The sequence below is a fragment of the Rattus norvegicus genome, chromosome 15 (genome assembly GCF_021556685.1).
Source record: "Rattus norvegicus strain SHRSP/BbbUtx chromosome 15, alternate assembly SHRSP_T2T, whole genome shotgun sequence".
Lineage (NCBI taxonomy): Eukaryota > Metazoa > Chordata > Mammalia > Rodentia > Muridae > Rattus > Rattus norvegicus.
In genome coordinates, this window is record NC_141548.1 from 14456207 (window position 1) to 14481373 (window position 25167).

General features: G+C 42.4%; 1 protein-coding gene and 1 pseudogene across 8 annotated transcripts in view; both read right to left on the minus strand.

Moving 5' to 3' along the window:
* Atxn7 (ataxin 7) overlaps positions 1 to 25167 on the minus strand; it is a 145426-nt gene that overhangs the window by 23733 nt on the left and 96526 nt on the right.
* LOC148000833 (NADH dehydrogenase [ubiquinone] 1 alpha subcomplex subunit 5 pseudogene) lies at positions 13971 to 17942 on the minus strand (annotated as a pseudogene). Its single transcript, XR_015638242.1, has one exon. The product of XR_015638242.1 is annotated as an NADH dehydrogenase [ubiquinone] 1 alpha subcomplex subunit 5 pseudogene (transcript).

The following is a 25167-nucleotide window of genomic DNA, read 5'->3' on the forward strand; positions in this document are numbered from 1 at the left end:
GAGTAAGGGTCTCTCTGCATGGGATCTTTCACTGGAAAGATAAAACATAATTTTGCCAGCTGCCCAAGGTAGGCCTATTTTCAGGAGCCCTGTCTGTTATCCACAAAACAGGTCTTCAGTTAACATTATTAAGACTGGTACAGCTTTTCCTCTGATAAGTTTTTTTTTCAAATGGCAATAGCTCAGGGGTTCTTACCCTTGGCTGCACTGAAATGATTCACAGAGCTGCCAATGCTCTAATGTGGCGGAGCACGGTGATGTGAAGCTGTAAGCCCAGACTCAGGAGAGGTGAGGAAGGCCTCTGCTCTATCAAGTTCAAACCCAGGCGAGAATGAATACAATGGCCAGCTAGAAGATGTGAAGATTAAAACAAACAAACAAAGTGCTCTTGTGCTAATTTAGTGTGTTTTTTCTTTTCTTTGTGATAATTACTGAAGGTAGAAAGCTCTCAAGAACAGGGCAGCTTGGAATGAAGATCTATGAATGAAAAATTTCTAAATCAAGAAATGTACAATCCACAATGTAAAAGCACAGTATAAACAAGTTAACAAAACTCCCTAAAGGACTGCTACCACTCAACTGAATCTAAAGACATCAAAATGAGCACAATGTAGGAAGATGTCACAGTGTACTGAGGACATGACCAGTGACCTTCAGAAGACACAGCAAATGAATGATGTGGAAATAATGCCACGACCCAGGCAGGAATATCCTCAACAAGCAGGAAAACTTCAGCAAGATGAATGGGCAAAATAGCAATGTCAGAGACGGAAAGGTAATTAGGTTACTGAAATGACTGACAAATGGCTACATTATAAACAAGTAGGATGAGCACACATGGAGAACATTGAGATCTAAACAAGACAGCAAGCTCCCCTGAGAACCCATGGCTCAGAAAGAACAACAGACACTAAAGACACGAAGACTCTTTTAAACGCAATTAGTGATTTCCCACACCTAGAGAAGACACTGATTTGCAAGCACAGTAGTATTTAGAGCCTAAACAGACATGATCATAGAATACACTCTCCAGTGAAATGCTATGATCAGGATGTTAAAACTACAATGAAACAAACAAACAGGAGAAACAACAGTACTAAGGGGAAATACCAACAAAGTCAATACGCCAACAGCAGCCCATCTCTCATCAGCAACTCCCCATGTCCTGTGTGTGCAGAGGCTAGCAGGTGGCTGTAAGCTACCCTACTTGGGAACTGGGACGGCACGTGGCCTCAAAAAAAGCAGCAACATCACCTTCCAGCTGAGCCATCTCTCCTGCCCCTCACATAACATGTTTCTAAACTTGACAACAAGTGCTCCCAATCAAATTTGCTCTCCAACAAAACTATCTGAGGGAAACACACTGGTACCTCAAGTCAGGAGTGCCAAGTCAGCACTGCAGCAATAACTAAAACCAACAGTGCGCAGGCAAAGGACGAGCTCTCGTCAGAGGAGAAACTAAACCGTACTGGAGGATCGGTGGATAGAGTGGCAAGGAGGCATCATGTTCAACACATGTGTGGTGTTCTTCACTCAACTTCTTGGAATTCATACGGAAGCATAAATGGTCCCGGAGAGCAATCCTGTGCAGAGAGCGATGCTGCTGGGCACCACGACACCTGATGCCCACTCTTAGTACAGAGCTACAGGAAGAACAAAGCCCGCACGGCACTGGCACAGATGCGACCAATGAAATAGAAAAGAGGACACAGAAATATGAACACACAGCCACCCAATCTTTGAAAAAGGTGTCAAACTATCCACTGGAGAAACGATGCATGAAAACTCCACAAACGAAACCAGCACAGTCTCACAAAGTCAGTTCAAATCAGTGACCTTAGCTTATGACTTTAAACTCTGAAACTGCTAAAAGAAAGTGTAGGCAAATTACTGCAATGACTTTCTGATACGGATTTCAACAGGAAGGAAATATCAGCAGTAACTGATTAATGGAATTGTATAAAATTTAAATACTTCTGTACAACACTGGAACAACTTGAAAAGACTGTCTAGAGAATGGGAGAAAATACTTGCCAACCATATATCAAGGAAGATTAACATCTAGAACTTATAAAGATCTCCAAAATTTAAATACCAATACAATTGACTGATTGGTCAATAAACAGTGGAACCCAAGATCTGCACAGACAGTTCTCCAATCAAGAAACACACTAGTAGACAAATATTTGGAAATGTTGCTTAACATTGTTGGCCATTAAGGAAATGTGTCAATGCTTTTATTTTTGGAATTTATTAAGCTTTAATTTTACCCTAGTCAGAATGGCTGTCAAGAAAACAAGGGAGATGTAGCTCAATGCCCAGCATGCGCTGAAGTCCTGTTCCATCCCCAGAAGCTCACGGAATGGGTGTAGTGGACAGCACCTGCAATCCTGGCACTGGAGAGGCAGATCAAGGCCAGCCTGGGATACACGTGATCTGAATGCAAAACAAACAAGTAAATAAAATGAAAATATTAACAAATGCTGACAAATACCATGGAGTAAAGGAACTCTCACGTGTTGAGAGTGTAAAATATGAGTCTGTGAAAGTCAAGAGGTTCCTCAAATCACTGAAAAAGACTCCCACTGACTCCTCCATAACCATGCCTGGGCGTGTACACATGAAGGGCTCTAAGTCAGCAGACCACAGAGATTCTTATACATCCATGTTGACTATCTAAACTATGCAAATAGTCAAGATGCAAAGCTAGTCTAGTTGTCCACCAACTGACTAAAGAATAAAAATATACATATATACAGTGAAACTTTACTCAACTATAAAAATTAAAATTGTGATATTTGTAGGAAATGGAGCGTTTTTCTCTCATTTGTGGAACATGGATTTGAAACACACACAGACACACACACCAAGTATAATGTTTTAAGTATGATTGGGATAAATCAACTTCTTTGTATGCTACTTTTAAAAGTTAATTTTAAAGAAAGCCTGCATCTATCTCTCTCAGAGATTCTGGGGATCTCTGAGGCATGTTCAGGACACCCAGACATCTGTGTGAGGATATGTGCAGCCTCTGCTAGACTAGGCTAACACCTCAACAGTCACTAACCATGACTAAGTCAGTTAACCGCACAGGGCGGCACATGCCACACATGCAGGGTTTATGAGATAGGGCTCACTGCTCCTCTAACTCTTCAGTGTTTTCCAAACTTCTATTAAAAGAAACTTTTCTCCTTCTTACGAAAAGCCAATAAACTACATATAGGTTTTGGGTTTTTTTTTTTTTTTTTAAGATGTTAGATTAGTTTTACGTATGAGTGTTCTGCCTACATTTGTGTGGCTAGGAGAGGCTAGAAGAGCTGCTGGAACTTGAGTTAGGAACCTGAGTCTTCTGCAAGAGTAACCAGAGTGCTCTTTAATCCCAGAGTAACTCTCAAGCCCATTTTGTTGTTATTTTGTTTTAAATCAACATTTTAATGTAAGTTACCTTAAGTTACTTTCAATGTTGTCACTTTCCCTTCTTCCTTAGTTTAACAAGTTTCTCCAGAGAGTAATCCTGGTATTTTAGGACCACCATACCTAAGTGTTTCTGGACACTTAGCACGTAATCTCTACCACATAACACTAGTAGTGCCCATCTGCTGCAGACAACCTCTCCCACCTCTATCATTGCCACTGGGCTGCAAGGTCAAGCAGCATGACTTTCAGCTGACAGCTGTGTTCAAATCAATACATTCTTGAAGTAATAGCGACATTAAAATGACAATTTATGGCAATACACATGTACTAGTTTGCTTTATGTTGCTGGGATAAAACATTGACCAAAAACAACAAGGGGAGGAGAGAGAAGGGTCTGCTTGGTTTACAAGTTACAGACTATCATAAAAGAATCCTATGCAAAAGTTCAGGAGAGGAAACTGGAGGTGGGAACTAACGCAGAGACCACTGAGGGAGAACACTGCTACTTACTATCTCCCTTCCCTTGATTTGCTCAACCAATTTTTTTAAAGCCCAGGTTTATCTGCCCAGGATTAACACTACTCAGTGGGCTGAGCTGGGCCCTCCTTTATTAACCAGCAATAAGGACAATGCCTCCAGACACGCCCACAGGTTAATCAAATGAAGGTAGTTGCTCAAATGAGGCGCTATTTGGGGGAGTGCTATATGTGGCGGTGCTATTTGGGGGAGTTTCAGAAGGTGTGTCCTTGCTTTAGGCTGTAAGTCGCTGGGGCATGGGCTTTGAGCGCCTAAGGCCTTGTCCTACTCCCATTTGCCTCTGGGCTTACTGGTGCCTGCAGTCACAATGTGAGATTTCAGCTTGCTGCCCCAGGTGCCTTCCCCACCCTCGTGGACTCTTAGATCTGCGGAACCAATCAGACACCAAAATAAGCTCTTTTCTGTTTTGTTTTGAAGACAGGGTTTCTTTGTGTCTGGTCCTGGAACTTGCTCCATAGACCAGGTTGGCCTAGAATTCACAGAGATCCACCTGCCTCTGCCTCCTGAGTGCTGGGATTAAAGGTGTGTGCCACCACTATTTAGCTCAAAATAAGCTTTTTGTTAGATTGCCTTTGGCCATAGTGTTTTATCATAGCAACAGCATAACGAACACAACAGGTCAGAGGTCTGTCAACATGACAGCTGAAGCTAACTGTAGCCCACACAGAGCAGTTTATACACCTTTTTGTTCGATATACTGTAGGAGTAATACGAGGTCTGTGGTACAGGAAGGAAAACTCCACTAGAATTGTCTAATTTTTTTCATACACTGGGTTTCAGATTCTCAAACTGGTCTTTCCTATCAATTGTATTACAATTCAAGTCCCCAAGCTAAATTAGGTCAACTTACTTTGGGTTTTGTTGCTGCTGTTGTTTTTTAATATTTTATGCTGGTGCAATAGTGATTCCTACTCAGGAAGACCAGGCTTGGGTTTTTAATGTACACTGTTTCTAAACTGAAACGCTCAGACTAGGTCTACTTACTGTAGTTTTGACTTAGAATATCACCTTTCCACTCTCTAAAGTAAGATTGTTAACTATCATGTCTGATGTACTTTCTCTCCTAATCAAATGATTAGGTAAATATAAACCATCAACTTAGATAAAATCATTTCTACCATAGTATTCATTTTGAGAAAGCAATATTTCTTCCAAAGCCACTAATATACTGTTGAATAATTTGACCATAACAAATTTTGTATTTGCTTGTATTAATATATGTGGGGTGATGAGATTTTGGTCAGAGGTACCAGAAGACAAAGCCCATCACCCCAAACAAAACAAAACAATACACTATTGCCATTGCTTCTGTTGCCTATGAGAACCCAATGGTAAGACCCGTTACAGAAACTCCTTAACTACAGGACATGAAAACATCCCGCTGGTCCTGAAGAGGAATTTTCACAGCCTTGGAAATTGCTATGGAGGCTTCTGAGGTAAATGTCTCCTCATCAGTCTTACCAGGATATGAATCCTGTCAGTTACTGCTGTGTCTAACAGTAAGTTGTAGGGAATAAACAACTACTTTCCTGTTGTGTTTAGGCCTAGCTCCACAGAAGAAAATCCATACCTCTCCCTGTAAATCTGGAGAAGAACCCACAGTTGGGGAGCTGTATCAGACAGGGTTCTCTAGGGTCACAGAACTTAAGGATAAATCTGTTTCTGTCTGCTGTCTGTCTGTCTGTCTGTCTGTCTATCTACCTACCTACTTATCTATTTATCTATCTATCTGGAATTTATTGGGATGACTTACAGGCTACAGGCCAAATAATCCAACAAAAGCTAGCGTAAATGGAAAGTCCAAGGACCTAGTACTTACTCAGCCCCAAAGGCTGGGTGTCCCTGCTGGTCTCTGTAGATCCTGGAATCCCAAAGATGTAGGCTCCAATGCCAGTAAAGTAATAGATGTGCTAGCAAGGTGAGGACAAGCAAAGAAAGAAAAGCCTTCCTTGTTCCTGTCCTTCTCTAGCTTTCGGCTGAAGGTGTGGCCATATTAAAGGTGTGTCTTCCAGCCTCAAGATCCAAATGCAAAGCCTCTTGTCCCCACCCCCCCCCCCCCACCGCCTACATTTCTGGATTTTAATCCCTCCAGATACAGTCAATCTGAGAACCCAGAAGAAGCATCACTGGAGCTCGCAGGCCCCAAGTTTGGAGGAGAAGGACTACTACTTTTATTTTGATAAATGGATGCTGTATTAAAGTGTTCTCTCAGTCAGCATCTCTGTCCACAGAGAGGTCCAGTTCTTAGACATCATCAGAGAAATGTCTATCAGTTAAGAGAGTAACACGGACATTCACAATGGAGCTAAGTGCAGAGTGTAGGTGTCTGCAGAGTTCTCAGGACCCATCAAGGAAGAGGGAGGTGGAAAGGTTGTAAGAGAAAAGGGTTGGGAGAAACAGACCAAAGCAATGTGACACGGGTGTGACAAGAGCACTGCACTCATGGGATAGCAGTGGCTGCCTGCATAAGATGTGCTTAAAAGCAAGCCAGTTGGCACTTCAGCATGAAGGGAGGGGTAAGGCTCTGGAGGTAAGCAGCTCCAGTTGATGGCTTCTGGAGGAAAAAGAGCCAGTTTTTCTTAAGAGTGGGTCCCTAGTAAGTCCCCCCCTGAAAGCTCCATTGATGGGTGTATCAATTATCAAGGCTGGAGCATGGCAGCGTCCAGGCAGGCATGGTGCAGGAGGAGCTGAGAGTTCTGCATCTTCATCTGAAGGCTGCTAGCAGAATACTGGCTTCCAGGAACCTAGAATCAGGGTCTTAAAGTCCACGCCCACAGTGACACACCTACTCCAACAAGGCCACATCTTTCAATAGTGCCACTCCCTGGGCCAAGAATATATAAACCATCACAGACAATAAAAGAAAGACATTGTACACACACATGGGTGGGTGGGTTAAGAATATGGAGTAAGGGATAAAAAGGGAAATGGGAATCAGGGAGAGGAGACAGAGCGGGAAGGAGTTAGGAAAGAAAGTTGAGGACATCCTATACCAACACACTGTATGGCATGTGACACCGGGGCCCCGGGGCATGAGGAGTAGAGGAGGGGGTGAAAGAGGAAGGGGTGTGAGGATTATATAACTCTGCTGAGTTGTTTTTGTTCCCTAATTAGAAGTATTAAAGCCTGGGTATAAATCAAAAGAAATAAAGCAAATAATTATACCTTTAATGTCTGCTTTAATATTAAATATTTGATACTAAGAATATGGCTTTTTAAAAATATTTTTAGAGGTAGTTTATAAATCCTGAATTTTTTTAATGCTAAACAATGCTGAACAGAGTTGACATTATTATTAAATACATACATTTTTTCACAAAAGAAACCCAGGGCTCAAGAGAGTATAGCTCTTGACACCACCACATGAGGACCCTGGTTCAGACCCCCAGGACCTACATGAAATTGGAGGCAGCACCATTTGTCTGCAATCCCTGCACTCCTACAGCAAGAGAGGAGGACACCTGAGAACCGTAGGAGCTTCTAGGCAGATACAGCCTGGCTTTTACACAGTGGCAAGAGGTGAGAACTGTCACTCAGGTTGTCCTCTGACTTCTTCACTTATGCTATGACACATGGATACCCCACACTCACTCACATACACGGACAGACATGGATTCAGACAGAGCTCTTTAGAAAAAATCTATTTAGATTTCTAGTCTTTAATTTACACACCAAGAACACAGCAAGGGATATCACCATTCATGACCACTGTCCTTTTCATAGTGGGCATCATGTAAACAGGATGACAGGTAAGAAAAGCCCCTTCAATTCGTGTTCTTTTCTTGAATCTTATTAAACGTTTTACTGTTCTCTTATCATCCAAAAGACTAAGAGATGAGACATCTCAGCAGAGCCAGCAGCAACTTATAAACTACCTCTAAAGATATTTTTAAAAGCCACATTCTTAATATCAAATATGTAATATTAAAGCAGATTTAAGGTGTAATGCACACTCACATTATAGGATTTGGGGGACTGTCTCGGTCTGATCAATTTCCTAACACAGGAGTAAAATTCCCCAATCTGTCATCAGTGGATAAACAATTTAAAGATAGTATTTCTTGAGTACTACTGCATAGCTACACAGTGTATAGAACAACAGTCAATTCCCCCATGACTACGGGGCTAACAGGAGGCTACAGGTTCCTACTGCTACCTAGGACCCACAGACAGTGTCTCTGACCCAGGAGAGGGAAGACTGAAACCTTGCATGGCTGTAGTGACTGTGTGAGGGACTTGCAGAGCTTCTCTGCTGCACTTGGGGGCAGGAAGCACGTGTGCTAAGCGCTCTTCGGACAGCAGCTTAGGGAAGACTTAGAATTCACACAAAAGAATATAAATGTACAACGAAGAATGCTGAGTCAACCAGTTTTGTTTTATAACTTTAAGAGTTAGCTTATTTTCCTGACGAGTCTCAAGTAAAACTCAGGGAAAAACGGAGACAGCAAGGAAGAAGGTAATTATGGTACACGTTCAGCCTGGTAAGGTGATCAAGCCCATGACTTTTCTTTAAATGAAACTCACATGACAAGAGACTCCTGCCAGGGAAATCTGGACAGCCTGCCCTCAGCATCTGGCAGTGTAGAGATTCGGTCTCTGGAAGCCCCACTCCAGAAATGCCCCACCATTATCCTCAGTTAACCATCAGCCCCACACCTGCTCAGAGCACGCCAAGTATATGAAGCACACACAGATTCCCGGCCAGGCACATAACAGGTAGCAACACATTTATTGAAGGCTCAGTTTAGAATCTCTTTCATTCCCAAGATGCCCCTTCCTGACACAGTGTAGCTGTTCTCATGTCCAGGTTAAAGTGCACTGTGTTTCTAATGGGGCTCTTCACCAACCCCAACTGTAACAATCTACTCTCAGCCTGCGGGAGACATACAAAAGCCTCAACTGCATCATCCGCCCTTCACTGTGACAATATCCTAAGGAATATCCAAGACAAGACCTGCAAACAGGGTAAATTAAGACTTTCAAACTTCCAGCAGTTCCTTTTACATATCAACTCTGAACTGTACCAGCGTTTTCCCGAAGCTGTCCCGCACATCAGAGTCCCGCCACAGACCCTCCACTCACCCACTCTATCCCCACCTGCTGTATTACTTACCAGTATATTCTGTTACATAAATGTACCGACTGACTAGGACAATGTTTGCTTTAGCACTGTTCCAAGCAGTATTTATCAAACAATGGCTTTAGTTTAATGTAGAAGTTCATATTTATTTTAATAAAACCACGTGGCAGCCCACAGAGAACTCTCAGCGTGGACCGACTACACAGGGATGTCCCTATTTAACAATGTCTCGTCACTTTTACAGGTACCAGCTTTTTCCTGTTACTGTCATCTTCTTTCAAAAGCACTCCCATGTACTCGACTAGCAAGCACAGCTAAATTCCAGCCACTATTATCACAGGTTCACTTCAGTACCCCATCTCCGTTCTCTTTGATTCTGTTTCTTTAGGCTCTCCTGGCACACGAGATGCTCTAGAGAAGGTCTGACGCAGTCTAACTGCTAGAAAGGGAAGCCAATTGGGGGTGATATACCCAGAAAATTCAAATTTCAAGTTGGGGAATCCAGAGCTGACCTCTGGCATGTAGGATCAAAGGACAATTAACCAGAGCCGGGCTGGGAGGCAGCTTCAGAACACGTTTAGGTGGGTTACGAATAGCACTGGAGAACACCGAGAGAAAACTCTTCACACAAAGCACTTGGCATCATTTCCACCAGAGAGATTTAAATGAAAGGGATGATTTCAATACTGGCTGCCCTAACAAATTAGCCTCCACTGTTACCTCTGCCAAAGCGTTCTCCTCTCCTCCAGTGCAGGGGTGTTTTCAAAACTAAAACCTAAGTGGAGAGTGCAGAAGAGAGTCACTTACAGCACTTGGGCACTTGAAACAACTTTTCACCAAAGGTCTATAATCAAATTATCAAGCTCCTCAAGTCAGTGCTTTATGAGGGAAATAAAGGCCTCACTAAAGACTCTGGGCCTCTTGGCATTTCCACATCTCTGGGTAGGGCTCACACTGCAGCACACCATTCACTCTGCTGCATGAAAGAGAACAGATCACAAAGGGCAGATTACAAGGGAGAATGACTCCACTGGTGGGGGAAGGGACAAGCATGAATGGACTGTAAATAATGTTGCTAAGAAAGGAGAAGGAATATGGCAACCTCCAGTAATCCTCCTGCCAGGAATGCTTCCCAAGAGGACTATGTTTTAACTGTTTTCAAGTATGTGAGAAATACAAAAACCTTACAGAACATCTGTGGGCACATCTCATTTCCCTGCTTAACTTGTAGTTCCCTGAAAACATCTGTAAAAACACTTTTAATAGGTACCCAGTGCCCAGCACAGCACTGGAAATGACAGGAGTCAATGAGTGTTAGCACCCCTTATCACTGCGGCTGGAGTATATCACCTTTTCCTTGCTCACACTGCCATGACATACCTTTTTGGAAGGAAAACTGAATGAACACTCTGGATGGCCATGTGGTTTCCTGAAGGCATTCTATGTACACTTCTGCAATCCTGGCATAGACTCAGACTTCTACTTGAGGGCTACTGTCTCGTCAGACACAGGACACAAGGGAGAGAGCCTTCTGGGAAGAAACTGCTATACAGCTCTGCAAAGAAGCCAACTGTTGTGATGTTTAAGCTGCCGCTGTGATTCAGGTGCCGTTGCTGATCCATGAATAACAAGCTGGCTGGTGCTTCTCTTTGCCCAGCGTAATAGGGACTCCTTTCTCTTTGCTGTCCTCTGGAAACTAGGTGCTGTCGGAGGAGACTGACAGACCAATCACTGTGCCTACAGAAACTGACCTCTATCATCAATTGAATGTTCTACCACATTACTCCTTTGAAATGTTCCTATTCCTTGAGTATCAATACATGATCAAAAAAGAGAAAAAATAAAAGGTGAAACTCCCAAATCCATCAGTCTCTAGGTACAACTGTGTGTGTGTCCGCATGCACGTGGTGGTGGTGGCAGGGTGGGGTGGGTTGGGGAGGGGGTGTCAGTCTATAAATTCATCAGTGAAAACTCATTATTATGTAGGTATGATCGAAATATAAAAATAAGGGGCTAGAGATGGCTCAGTGGTGAAAAGCACTGACTGCTCGTCCAGAAGTCATGAGTTCAATTCCGAGTAACCACATGGTGATTTACAACCTTCTGTTACGGCATCTGATTGTCTCTTCTGGTGTGTGTGTGAAGACAGAACACTTATTTGTGTGTGTTTGTATGTTTTTAAAAAAATACAAAAATAAAGTAAAATAAATTAGCCAGGTGATTTACACCTATAATCCCTACATTCAGGAAGCTGAGGTCAAAAATTCACCATGAGTTCCAGGCTACAGTGAGCTATATCAGCAACTTTAGGCTACTTTGCTATAAAATATAAGTTTTAGATCCATAAGCAAAGAGAACATTAAAAAGAAAAACCTAGTAAATCTGATAATTACATGAGTTGATTTGTTTTTATTGTTTTTTACTTTTTTGCTTTTTGAGGCCCTGGCTATTTTAAAACTCGTTCTATAGATCAGGCTGATCTCAAACTTTTTTATTGCTTTTTCATGGTGAAACTTTTGTGCAAGTCTCATCTTCCGGGTCAAGGAGAAGGCTCAATCCAAGAGGTAAGGGACTAAGAGCAGCACCCGCTGAGTGCTGTGCTCAGTCTCTCAAGAACCTCCAATCCCCAACTTTACTCTGGACAGAGGACAGCAGAACCTAATGAACCACGAGATGTCAGACACCATTTAAAAGGGCCCCCCCCTCCACACCTATCAGCCTGGAGTGAGGCTGGGGTGCTTCCTTGGCGACCCTATGTAAAGCTCTCCTTCCTAACAGAAAGGGTCTACCAGCTACAAATGAAAGGCTCCAGTGGCAGCCGACGGAAACCAGAGACAGCAGCGTCTACACTGGTGGTTTTAGACACATCCTATCAGCAGCATTTTGATTAGTTTCAAGATCTACTTATATCTAGAGCCCTATAGCTGGGGACTTGTTTTAACCTGAACTGAAACCACCCAGTCAAGCTCATTACTTGAAGAAGGCAAGAAATTTGAGCCCAGTAAAAACTAAAAAACTTGTTATCTTCCTCCTGGCCCAAAGACAGAAGGACTAAGAAATGATCAGCACAGTCCTGCTGGTGCTCTATCAACACAACGGAAAGAGTCAGCCTTTCCGTGAGAAGTCAGAATTTCATTCACTCAATTTTAGCTGCTGAATGACTTCCCAAAGTTGCCGTTTGTATTTTGAAGTTGTTCTTCACACAGTGTTCTATTTGACATTTACAGCGGATTTGAGGAACTGGACAAAACAGCTTTCAAACACATTCTACAGGAAACACTGTGAGCTGTCTGTCAAGAAACCTCACTCACCACACGATTAAAAGCCAAAACAAAACAGGGTGGTACAGGGCTCTTCCATTTTCAGAGGGGAGGATCCAATGCTCTCTCAGTGTTTTGAAATCCCGGAGCTGTTTGTTTGGTGCAGACCTCAGCATTTTCTAACAGTTAATAGCAAACTCAACTCCTGCCTGCATCTGAACTTTGGCCAGATCACTCAAATGACATTTCAGAATGGCTCCTGTGGACAGCTTGCCGAAGTTAATCCCTCTTGCTGAGATTAACACTGATCCCCCAGCACTGCAGAGCTCCCTCCCTCTAGCACTTGAGCAGCAGAGGGAGTCCTCTCCTCCAAGCCTGTTAGCAGAACAGGACAGATGCCAGAAGGAAGAGACGCGTCCATAAACTCTTCCAGACTCAGCCCAGCTCTGTGTTAGTGAACAGAGTCCTAACCTACCTTCTACAAGTTTGTTCCAAACCAGGCCCCAAGCCAAACCCAGCTTGTGAAGACTACCAGGAAACACTCACCGGCGGAGCTCTTGGCTCCTGTGCAGGGGGAGGGCTGCTCTGGAAGAGGCTTCTTGCTACCTTCTCTTCAGAGCTCAGCTGTGCCTCACTGCATACTCGCTAGTGCAAACCTGCATCATGATATGGGTCTGCCCACCAACTTCAAATATGCTCCATGTTTGGGCCTATGTTAACATTTGCTGCTACTGTAAAAACATCCTGAGTTACAAAGGTCCTAGCAGATCAAGGGAAAACGGGGGGCGGAGTCTAATTTCATCTAATATGGTCATAGAAGACATGGCAGCTGGTATAAATAATTCCTCTAGATCAGTGATTCCTTTCCTCATGTTGTGGTGACTCCTCCAACAATAAATTAAGTTAAATTAAATTAAAAATTTTGTTGCTACTTGCAACTACAATTTTACCACTGCTGAATTATAATGTAAGTTATCTGATATGCAGAATATCTGATAGGTGTCCCTGTGAAAGGGTCCTCCAGATTCCAAGGGGTCATGACCCACAGGTTGAGATTCACTGCTCTACATGAAAGGAGATAGACTTGTCAGAATTGAAGAGGGAATTTATACATGTAGTCTGCTGCAATGTCAATTACTCAAGTTAGTTATCTGACTAACTTTAGAGTAGCAATGTTACTGATGGGATTGCTTTTAAAAACAAGCATAGACCTAATTATAATATCTGTGTAATTATGATATTTCTAAAAATATCAGCAGTTTTTCTCCTGTACTAGCTATACTCACTAAGGGTCAAGTCTATTAAGCAAACTTTTCCTTCCTGAATCAATTAACAATAAGCTGGACCAATTTTTGATACTTATTTTCAAAATCTGCACAATACTGTAGACTTATTGTCTGGTTGGGCATCCAATTCCTGGAGCCGACCCAGAGAACTCCTCTAATCACTCACCCTCCCTCCTTCCCTCCCTCCCTCCCTCCCTCCGTCCCTCCCTCCCTCCCTCCCTTCCTTCCTTCCTTCCTTTTCTCCCTCCTTCTCTCTTACTTTTTCTTTGTTTTGTTTTTTGAGACAGGGTTTCTCTGTATAGTCAGTCCTGTCTGTGCTGGAACTCACTCTGCAGACCAAGTTGGCCTTGAACTCAGAGATTCACCCACCTCTGCCTCCTGTTGTGCTGGGATTCAAGTGTTTGTAAGTGTGCTGTGACTCCTTATAAGCATGTGATGTGGGCTCGGCTGTGCCCATCTGAGCTACATGGCAATCTCCATACAACTAACTACTCCCTTTTTGCCAACTGACAAACCCTGCTGTTAAACAGACATGCAGTAGGCAGCCAGCTGATCTGAGCTTTACTGTACCAACAGCTCAGAAGCCTGGTACATCAGGACGAGGGAAAAGATAACGTAATTCCTGTATGAATGGGTGAGAGAGAGAGAGAGAGAGAGAGAGAGAGAGTGTGTGTGTGTGTGTGTGTGTGTGTGTGTGTGTGTGTGTCTGTCCAGGGGCAGCTGGGATAAAGACATGGGCAGCTGGGATAAAGACATGTCCATGCCTAAGAGGAAGAATTTGAACTTGTTCTTTTTACTATGTTAGAAAAGCAGGAGGGATAGTAAAGGCAGAGGAAAACATAATTTTATACCCTGACAAGCTGTACATAAACATGAAAACTAACAGTAAAGTTCGGACTAAAGTTTAAACACTACTTACTTCTCAATGCTCTGTAGAAAATCCTGTTTCAGCCAATCCTAGCTTTGCTCTTCCTGGAAATCATTACTATTGCTTACATCACTTCCCAACAGTGTTCACAAGCTTTTGAGGTACTTTTTGTTTTTGATTGTGGCTTATTTTTCTTATGAAAATAATTAGGGCACCTTATTAAAAAGATGAAAATATCATTTTAATGAAAGTAAATAACATCCTTACAGACCAAAAATTCTAAAACTGCTAAAGTTAAAAAGTCAGACACGTTACCGTTTCCCCATTTGCTAAGAGTCATAGAACAGCCCCTCTCCTGGGAACCAGCACTCACAGCAGCCAGAGGGCAGTGACATTGGGATGAGGGCAGAGACCAGTCTGAACAGTTCCAATTCAGGGGAAAGGATCTGGCCTCACCTGGCATCAGGCCTCCTCCTACAGGTAGGGAGTAAACCAACGCACGCAATGCAAAACCAAGTACACAGGGAGGCGCTCGGTACGTCTTTTCTATCACTGATTACAACCACGGTGAAAGCCAGCTTTTGAAGAAACGGAAAACTAAGAGTAACATGTCAGTCTGTACTACAGCAACTAGTCTGTCCTCCACAGACCTTGGGATTTCCTAAACAGCAGGAGTGTCATCCTGTGTTCCATGGGACAACAAGCAAGCTGTTGGCAGTTATAAAAGACTGCTCCAGTCGGTCGGTCGGTCGGTCGGTCGGTCGGTCGCTGGCAGCAGCAGTTCCTCATCGCACAGGAACACAGGCCTCCACTAACTGCACTGTCTCAGCAGGCCAGGCGGGTTATAATTGGCCTTAATTGGCACTTAAAGCAGCTTTAACATTCCTTAGCTGCTGCCAAGGAACACTTGAAAGGGGAAGAAAGTATTTTCAAACTTGGAAATACCAAGCAACTCATTCAGTTGAGGGCCTCAAAGACTTGCTATCTTAGAATCAGGTTAGCTTCCCTTATGAAGAACAGAGCTATGCTATTATGCAATGCTCATTAGGAGAGGTGGGAAATGAAGTTTATATGAGATAATTCACCTTAGGGGCTAATCCTACACGGTAGCTTTGCTCTGGCTTACCTCTGCTGATCTTTCAAGAGGTGGCTTTTCAGGACCAAATCACACACTTCATGAATGTAAGGCAGACAAATAATACATTACCCTCACGGTTTGATTTACAAACGAGTGTGAACCACTGTCTGATCCCTAAGCTTTGTTATCAATTGATAGACAAACACGAACACTGTTAAGAGATAATCAATTATACCAAATGAAAAGAGGATACTGAGACCAGAAAAATTTCCTTGGCTGACGTATTTCCTTGGCCTTGCAATTAATTTAGCGGAATGCTCGCTCAATCCTTAAGTGGCTGGCTACACACTCTGCAGGAACGAATCCTAGACTAACAAATTCACTTTGCTACCCAAGGTTAAAGCCATACAGAACGTACAGAAATTCCTTACAAGGCTAAAAATTACTTTGAATTGTTTGAGTATTTAAAAGTCATTCATTTTGAAATATTTCCTTGCCTTATATGATTAAGTATCACCTAGCCTTAGAATGTATTCTGATGTACTTGTAGTAAAACAAAGCGTACGGGTTGAAAATTGTCTTCAAACTCAAAATATAATTACACTTGTATGTGTGGACTGTGTGTGTATAAGACTGTGTGTGTGACTCTTAAGTGTGTGTCTCTGTGTAAGAAACAATGTGAGAGGCTTTGGAAACGTAAACAGAAATTCAAAAAAATCAATGCGTTACCTCCCCTCTGGTGGGTTACTATCTGTATGGCTCGTGGAGACAGACTGCATCCTTTTGTAACTGCATCTAGTAGCAGCTAGCATCAGTGCAGTGACTGCTACTTCTCACCAAAGCCCTTCCTGAGACCCTCACACCACACGCCATCACTACTTATAGACATATGCCTAAGAGTAGCTTTGTTCAAAGGGGCAAAGGCAAAAAGTAATACGAAAGCCGATCCCAGGCCTGTGGAAGCTGCAGCACGGCCCTTCCTTAAGAGAAGCAGGGGACTAAAAAGAACAAGAGGACAAGCTCCAGACACTGCTAACTAGAAAGCAGAATGTGTGTAACATTGGCGCTCTGTAACCCTGTTACTAAAGTGCCTGTTAACAAGACTCCTAGTTCCCAATGAGAAAACAAATACACAGATATTGAGTTCTTTATTAGTTTAGAGGTTAGGATGAACTATTCTATAGTTAGAGAAGTCAGGAAAGCAGAAAAAAAAGACTGAATTATATATAAATAGCATGGCTGGGATGATTCCATTTTGCTTATATACATAAAAATGTAACACACACACACACACACACACACACACATACACACACACACACACACACTACATCCCAGGTAGCCCTTGAACTCATTCTGTACCTTTCCCAGACCTCCAATTTGGAATAATCCTCCTGCTGCTGCCTCCTGGGTATTGGGATTATAGGTGTGCATCACTCCTCCTGGCTGAGTTTATGTATTTAACACACTCAGCAAAATACCTTTTTTAAAAGGTGGCTTAACAATTTCAAGTACAGAAAAACTCATGGGCTGCCAAGTCGCCAGCCAGGTTGGTTCTGTGAGACCCACATGGTGGAAGGAAAAAGGCCAGTGCTGCCAGCTGTTCCTAGACCTCCACACACTGTGCCACGCACGCACCAAACACAGACATACAAAATAGACTAAAATGTGGTAATTTTTAAAACTCTCTAAGAAGGGATCTTAAAAAGCCTGAGATGGTGTAGTATCTGCCGCAGCATTAAACAGCTACTTCACTGCTTCTGTTGGAAGCACATTATGGTAACAGAAACACAAAGGAGCACATCAGAATCAAAACAAAGAGGCCCATTTGCAACTCTGGCAAACCAGCATGTTAACTTTCTAAAGCTCGTTAGAAGTCTTTAATCCTAGGGTTTCTGACAACTACATAATTCAGTATAGCAATTACAGGGGGCAATGACAACTAGTTTTACTATAAATTATTTTTTAGCCTCACAGAACATTTAATTGCACATGTAATTCACATCAAGCATCAGACACTATGATCAGATTGGCCTTTTCCACTGATCAACAGGAGGCTCTTCCACCAATGGCTCCCATGGCTTCCCTGCAACCGTTTTCTTCCAGATTCTGTTCATCTTCAGCACAAAGAATTGCCTCTTCCACTTTACCACCCGGAAGCAAATCTTCTAATTTTTTAACATCCGGTTCTGCTGTGGTGATCTGTGTGATTTTCTACAGGCTTCAGAAGATCAGGAATGCTTGTGTACAGTCCTGTCAGCATCTTGTGTGGAGTGCCACATGCGTACAGCCAACTCCATCAGGCCAGCAGTCTTCTTCAGCAAACCTGCCATGACAGCACCTCTCTAGGTTTTATTTTTAACTCCAAAGACAGTACATGTCAGGCCTTACATCTTGTATGATTAGGAACTCACTGTTTGTATTTTAACTAAAAAGTTGTATTTATTCTTTGTGGGTGCATTTGTGGAGAGCAGAGAACAATGTCTGTCAATCAGTTCTCTTCTTCAACCATGGGTTCCAGAGTTCAGGATCATGCGATGAATTGTGTGGATACGAGTAAGATCTTTCTTACTTGATGAGCTATCTCAAGGACCTTGAACTTATTTTAACCTTTAAGTTGATATAATGATTACCACCACCACCCCAGCTTTCAAATATACAAGGTGAAAAAATATAAAAATATTGGAAGATTCTTGTGACAAAGTGCTCTCTTAAAATGCAGTAACACACCTTACTACAGTGCAGAGTAAGGAGGAGCAGCTTAAGGGAGCCAGCACTCCCTTCCTCCCACACAGCTTACTTCAGAGGCTGGAGTGAGCACATGTCCTGGAAGGCAGGGGGTTGCACAGTAGAGAAGCAATGAGCACCCTGTCTCCTAGTCACACAATTAGCCCATAGCTTAGCAGGGTTCTAGAAAGAGCAGGGATATTTTAAACAGTCAACAAACTGGTCATGTGAGATGACGTGTGGGGGGTGGGGGACTGCATAGCAAGCATCCCAACACAGACTTTTCTCCACAGTGTCCCGGGAAAATCTTAAAAAACAGCCTCTCTTGTAATAACTAACCAGTGATTTCTGTATGTGGCAAGTCAAAGCTGTCACTGACTTTTGACCACCCCCCCCACACACATATTTAAAAATTTTTACAAACAGGTTTCTAACCACTTTGTCTTCTTCATTATGTTGTGACTAATAAACAAGATTTACAAATACCTAAGTGTGTATTTTGATACAAATGTACTGTGAACAATGTGCATGTCAAAAATTTACATTTGTGTTATTTTAGTGACCCAAATCAGAACTGTCAAAGTAACTCATTAAACCGCCAGAGCCAAGTCCCACTGAGTAGCCTAGATTAGCTACCGTGCAGAAAAACGAGGTGCTGAAATAGTGACAGTTTCACAGAGTGATGGTTCTTTGAAAATACTGCACATGGAAACCCAGCCCTGAAAAGCCCAATGCTCACTGACAGAGAACTGGTTAAATTAACTACAATGCACTAATATGATAAAATAGATGGCTTTAAAAAAAATAGCAGAGCAATATCATTAATACTCAAGCAGGTTTTTAAAGAGGTTAATTTATAAGAAATCTAAATGTTTATGGGTGGATATGCAGGCAAATATTCTTTTGATTGGAGTCTAATAATGACTTAAGAGCTTAGGCATCAAGCTGGACCTCTGAAAAGATGGAGGAGCTTGGTTCATTAAGACTGCAGTTACGTTACTGGTTAATTCTTTTCTTTTGTTTTTTTTTTTTTTTAGATTTTATTTATTTCATGTATGTGCATACACTGTCACTGTCTTCAGACACATCAGAAAGGGACATCGGATCCCATTACAGATGGTTGTGAGTCACCATGTGGTTGCTGGGATTTGAACTCAGGACCTCTAGAGGAGCAGGCAGTGCTCTTAACCGCTGAGCCATCTCTCCAGCCCGGTTAATTCTTTTCTAGCATGTGCATTATTACGCTGATGATGGTGGTGATGGTGGTGGTGGTGGTGGTGATGATGATAATGGTAACAATAATAATAAATTCAATCATATTCTCCCCCCTCCCTTTGGTGGATCTGGGAATTGAATCCGAGTATTTCTTTTTCTTAAAGGCAGGGTCTCGCTATGTATCCCTGGCTAGCCTGGAACCCTCTGTGAAGACCAGGTTAACCTCAAACACAGAGACTGAATGGCCTCTGCCTCCAGAGTGCTGGAATCAACAATGCCCCCACCACAGCTGAATCCACATTTTAGGAAGGCTTGACACCCCTTAAATAAAATCTTGTTACTGAAGAGAATATGAGGAGTCCTAGATAAATATATGCATGTTTGTTTTCTGACTTTTATAACTAGACTACTAGCTAGGTTTATGAATAAAACATCAAAAACAGTAACAAGAAAATAAACACAAAAGAGCTGAAAAGAGTAAACCATTTTCCCGAATTTACCATCATTTTTTTTCCAATCTCTCCAATCTTTATAAAAATCCCTGAAGGCTGAATAGAATATCAGGGCTTGTCTTTCAGGTCAGTACGCTTCGCTAGAACGTGAACGTCTGTACACAAACTGAAAGCACAAGTCCAGCCAATCACTGAAGCGGAGTACTGTGAGCCATGCCTGCTGTCTTCCCCACAGGGCCCTGCCTCTGTGCCCCAGCTACCACATTCCTTATCTCACCGGCCTCTTAAACTCAGCCAGTGAAAGAAAAACAACACACTAACTAACTCCTCAATGACTCAAGTCCCACCAAGCAACCAGAACTAGAGCGTGGCACTTTTCAACAGTCTTCCAGTGACAATGTATGTTCCGTCTGACTGCTCCCAGATCTCGGAGGATCCGAGGGATCACCTCTGACCTGGCCTCCCTTTCCAATTTCATTCCAGACTCCCTTTCTTCCTGGTCCACTGTTCTGCCTCCTCAGAGACTTTCTGCCACCCACTCCTATCCTGGACTTATGCACTTGTTGTGCACAAAACACTTTTGCTCCAGATTTCAAATGACTGGCTCTTTTCACTACTGAGTTGAAATATAAACTCCTTATAGAAGCTGTCTTCAAACACTCATTTTACTGTTGTCATTCTCCCTAAACAGAATAGACTGTGTAATATCAGAGTTACCACTCTGCTAACAGTACACAGAAATACCTGGCATTTAGTGGGCACGGGATGTTTGTTAAAACATGAATGATGTCACTGACAATTTAATGTCTTCTAAAGAAAATCCCAATGATACAAATACTAATAAAAGCAAGTACTGATAGGAGGAAAAATCAATACATTGTATAACTGGAAATTAAAGTGTCCCTTTCAAATACCATAAAGAACATCAGTGTAAAGTTCTCTGCTTATCACATGACTAAGGAAGACAGGTGAAATGACATTATCTAGAACGAGGACACCCTCTTATCTGACGCTGACATGATTCCTGCTAAGCCATGCCTGTTCTGATGAGCTCCTTGCTCCCGACTGCTGGGGAAAGACCTGGCACATGGTTTTTCTGCTCTGCAGCTGTATCAGTTTATTTATTAACTGTAGTAAGATTCTCTGAAGAGTTTTAAGATCTCGTCTACAAAAAAAGGGAACTTAGCTTTGGCTGTGAGTTAAGTACACAGGCAGAAAAGAAATCCAGTCCAGCCTCTCCTACCCACTCCGGCACCTACCTCCCATCAACTGCATCTTCAATTACTAAAGCTCTGAAGTAACGGGTTTGCAATGCTGATCCAGCTACTTAAGAAAACTTAAAAAAATTGACTGGAGACAAAGCATCTGTCACTAATCCTAACAGTCCGAGACATGTAGGTTCATTATGCCTTCTAGGGTTTTCCTTTTAACGCTATCCATCCATACTGCATGCAAGAGAAATAGGTGGCTTGGAACATTTTACCTGTGCAAAATGAAATTTAATTTTGGACTTTCATCTGTAAAATAGGAACAAAACAGAAAATGAAACAATCTGTATAAAAATCACCAAGTACTATTAAAAATAATGAGTAACTTGTGGATATTAGATATTACAATTAACGTCAATCTTAAAAATATTAGTTATCAACAAAATTTTAAAGTAAAAAAGACTCAGACTATAACTATTCATTGGCAAAATATTTCTCAGTTAAGAAACATTTTTCTTTATTCAAAAAGTCACCAAAATATTCAAATAAAATAACATATTAGAACACCCCAAGTCTAAGTCGAGCAGATCAGAGGGGTGACTCTTGTCTACTAAACAGCAAGCCCCGTGTTTGTGATGCAAAATCACTCAACGCCATGACAACAGCTACAGGTCACGAGCACCTACCTGTCCAATTTTATCAACAATAAAACAGGGAGATTACTACACGTGTAGTTCAGCAGAGCTGAGTAAAAATCATTTTACTGTTACATTAACACTCTTTGAAATCAAGTAACTAGCACAAGAAAGCCAGGAGTGATTCCTCCTGAGTAATTACCCACCACATGATGAAAATGATATTTTGTTGAATGAAATTTATGCTGGCATCCACAAAATATAAAGCACCCAATTCATGAAGCAGAAGACTCAAAATGGAAAGAGATGTACGATGACAACAACGATCAGACCAACACTGCTGAAGACAGCCAGGAGACAGCTAGTTTATGACTGACATTTGTAAACAGAGAGCTGACACAGGCCTGACCAGTGGACTCGCACCCACTTACAATGCCTGGTTGACAGCAAAGATACTGGCATGTAATTCTTCTGAGAGCAACAGAAGAGTCTAGAATTCTGCTTCCAGAGTCTGTTGTTTCCAAGAGGTAAACTCCTAAATCATCAAAGGAACTAAATTCAATAGCTTAAGCTCATGTTCCCCAAAACTTGAAATACTTCACTCCGAACATTATTAACATTAAACTAGAAGGGAAACAAGCAACATTTCAAACCTTCTTTACTTAGTGGTAAAACCAGCTAACATGGGCTGGAGAGAAGGTGCAGTGGTTAAGAGCACTGACTGTTCTTCCAGAGGTCCTGAGTTCAATTCCCAGCAACCACATGGTGGTTCACATCCATCCATGAGAGAACATGACGCCCTCTTCTGGTGTGTCTGAAGGCAGCTACAGTGTGCTCATATATATAATAAATAAATCCAAAAACAAACAAACAAACAAAAAGTCCACAGCTAATACTTGCTACCACAGCGTCACTCCTAGTTATCTAGGTTTCTCTTAAACGAAAGGGGCAGGTCTCAGGCTCATACCCAAAACTGGTATGACCATTCACAAAGAATTAAATGTTCTTTAAGAATTATATTGTTATCCTGTATGGTAAACATTAGCCTACCCTGTTTCCCTTCGAGTTTTCTTTGTAAATGTTTTATGCTAATAAAAACTGGTCTAAAGAAAATTAGTGAGTGAATAGAGTCTGATTAAATATTGGGAATGAATGGCTTAGTCACAAGTCATTACCATACCCTACCTCAGAGAGTCAAGCTGACCCAAAAGGTTAATGAGTAGATCAGCCTAACCAATCTAAGGAAAAATGCTTCAAGGGCTGACACTGGATCAGGGTTTCAATTAATTATAGAGATTCTAAATACGGAACCTGTCCAGGCTGAATTAATATTGCCCATCTATTTCTGTTACGTAAGATCACTCCTCTGTCTGTGTAGAAAGGTGGTGGTGTTTCAAGGCCCTCTTCCTAAACAAAAACGTCAGTCTGCAGGACACAGGTGTAGAGGGGCTACTTAGAGGCTCCCTGCCAGTCACTCGGAGGCAGGCAGACAACCCCACAAGCAGGCTACAAGGCATCCATAAGCATCCATCTCATGGATCTGCCTGTGCAGACCCAGAGAAAAGACAGGTAGTTAAGACACCAACTTTATTCAGTAGTAGAAGGCCAACAGATCCATCACCAACTCAGTAAGAGCCCCACTTCAAAAGAGTAGAACTTTGGGCCCTAGAGAAAGTTGTCCTTAGTCCTCTTTCAGATTTACAGCAGCAACAACGTGACATCACCAGCACATGGTACAAAGACATTAAGAGAGATGTTTAAAACACAGCCCCTTTGCCTCATCACTGTTGGGAGTTAACAGCTCTGAGTAGCTCTGTGAGCACCTTTAATAGCCCCACAGTGGACAGCTTGTGTGTTAGCATGGAGCACTGGCCAACTTGCCAGTCACAACCAGCCACGGGAGTTTTACACTGCTGGTCTGGGTTTTGACGAGATTCTCAGGTGGGGAGTGGGAAGTGGGAATTGGGAAGCTCTATTAGAGACCTCCCTGCAGGACGGGTTTTGTTAATCCACTGACACAAATAATATTCTTAAAATCTGATATTAACCATAAGAAACATCCTGTGCTTAAAAACACTGAGTAACAAAATATATATGAGAGATGTTGGAGTATTTCAAAATATTACTTCCTACTCAGTTGCAAGAAAGAAAACAAGTTTTAAGAATGCAGTCAGATATGAAGCCTGGGAACATTACAGGGACATTCAGCTGTCACCACCACTAGCCAAGTGGAAATCCTTGCTTGTGGCTATTTCCTTCAAAGGCTAGCAAGAATTACATGGCCATTTCTCAGGGCAACAGTGCTGTTACCTGTTCACCAATTTCCTTAAAACCTATACCACCAATTGTTAAGAAAGTTATAAGCAGCCTCTGTAGTGTCCTTTCTTGTCCTAACTTTGGTCATTTTAAATGAACCAGTAGGCTTTTACAGCAACTGCACATTTGTTCCTAAAAGTCACAGGTCAATGTCAGCAACACAAGGATTCACAGAAAATTGGGAACACATTTTTATTAAAGATACACTCACTCCATTGGCAGGTGTGACTTTTTCTAAGATGAGCCCTGACTACCAATGCTGAAACCTACAGGAATCCAAACCCAACACAGTCAAGGAGCCTTAAGTGCAAGATTCCATAACTGAAAGCAAGGAGGGCCTGAAGATTGAAGACCACTCATGCTGCAGCTGTTTTCCTACAGTCGGGACAAAAGGAGACCATTCCAATGGCTTCCCTGACCACACGACGATGTCAGAGCCATACACATTCAGCAGAACTGAGGGTTCTGAATTCTGCCCCCTTTCCAGGCGAGATCCTGATGTGGAGTGAAATGCAGCAGCCCAGCAGCCCAGCCAGCGAGCCTCACAGGAAAGCTGTTCTCGGTGAGTGTTGCTAAACTAGGTTTGCTAAGTTATAAGGATTTAAACGCATTTTCAACTTACAATAGTTTATCAGTATGAAATCCCACTGTAAGTTAGGGAGCATCTGTACTGCAGTGAACACACAACAATGGCTACTTGACAAGACTCTGATTGAAAATAATTTCTATCATTACTAACTATGGAAAGGGATTGTAGACACTGTCCTCCTAGGATTTCATCAGAAAGGAAGAGGAGAAGGGAGGAAGATTGTTTTCCAAATGTAGTTTCCTTTCACAATTCCTGTACACACAAGAAAAGTGACAGGGCAGGAGCAGAGGTAGCACAGAGGAGGCTTTCCTCCGCCCTGGGCACAGCTCCTGCCCAGGCAAACAGAAAGGCAGCCCCCTCCATTTCATCATGCTGCAGGCTGGCTGATCTGTCTCCAGTTCCAATCCCCTTCCTAATTCTATCAACACTCTCTTCAGTGAGGCCTCTAGGACATTTGTCTTCTACAAGGACTCCTCCTGTAATCTATAATATTTCCCTC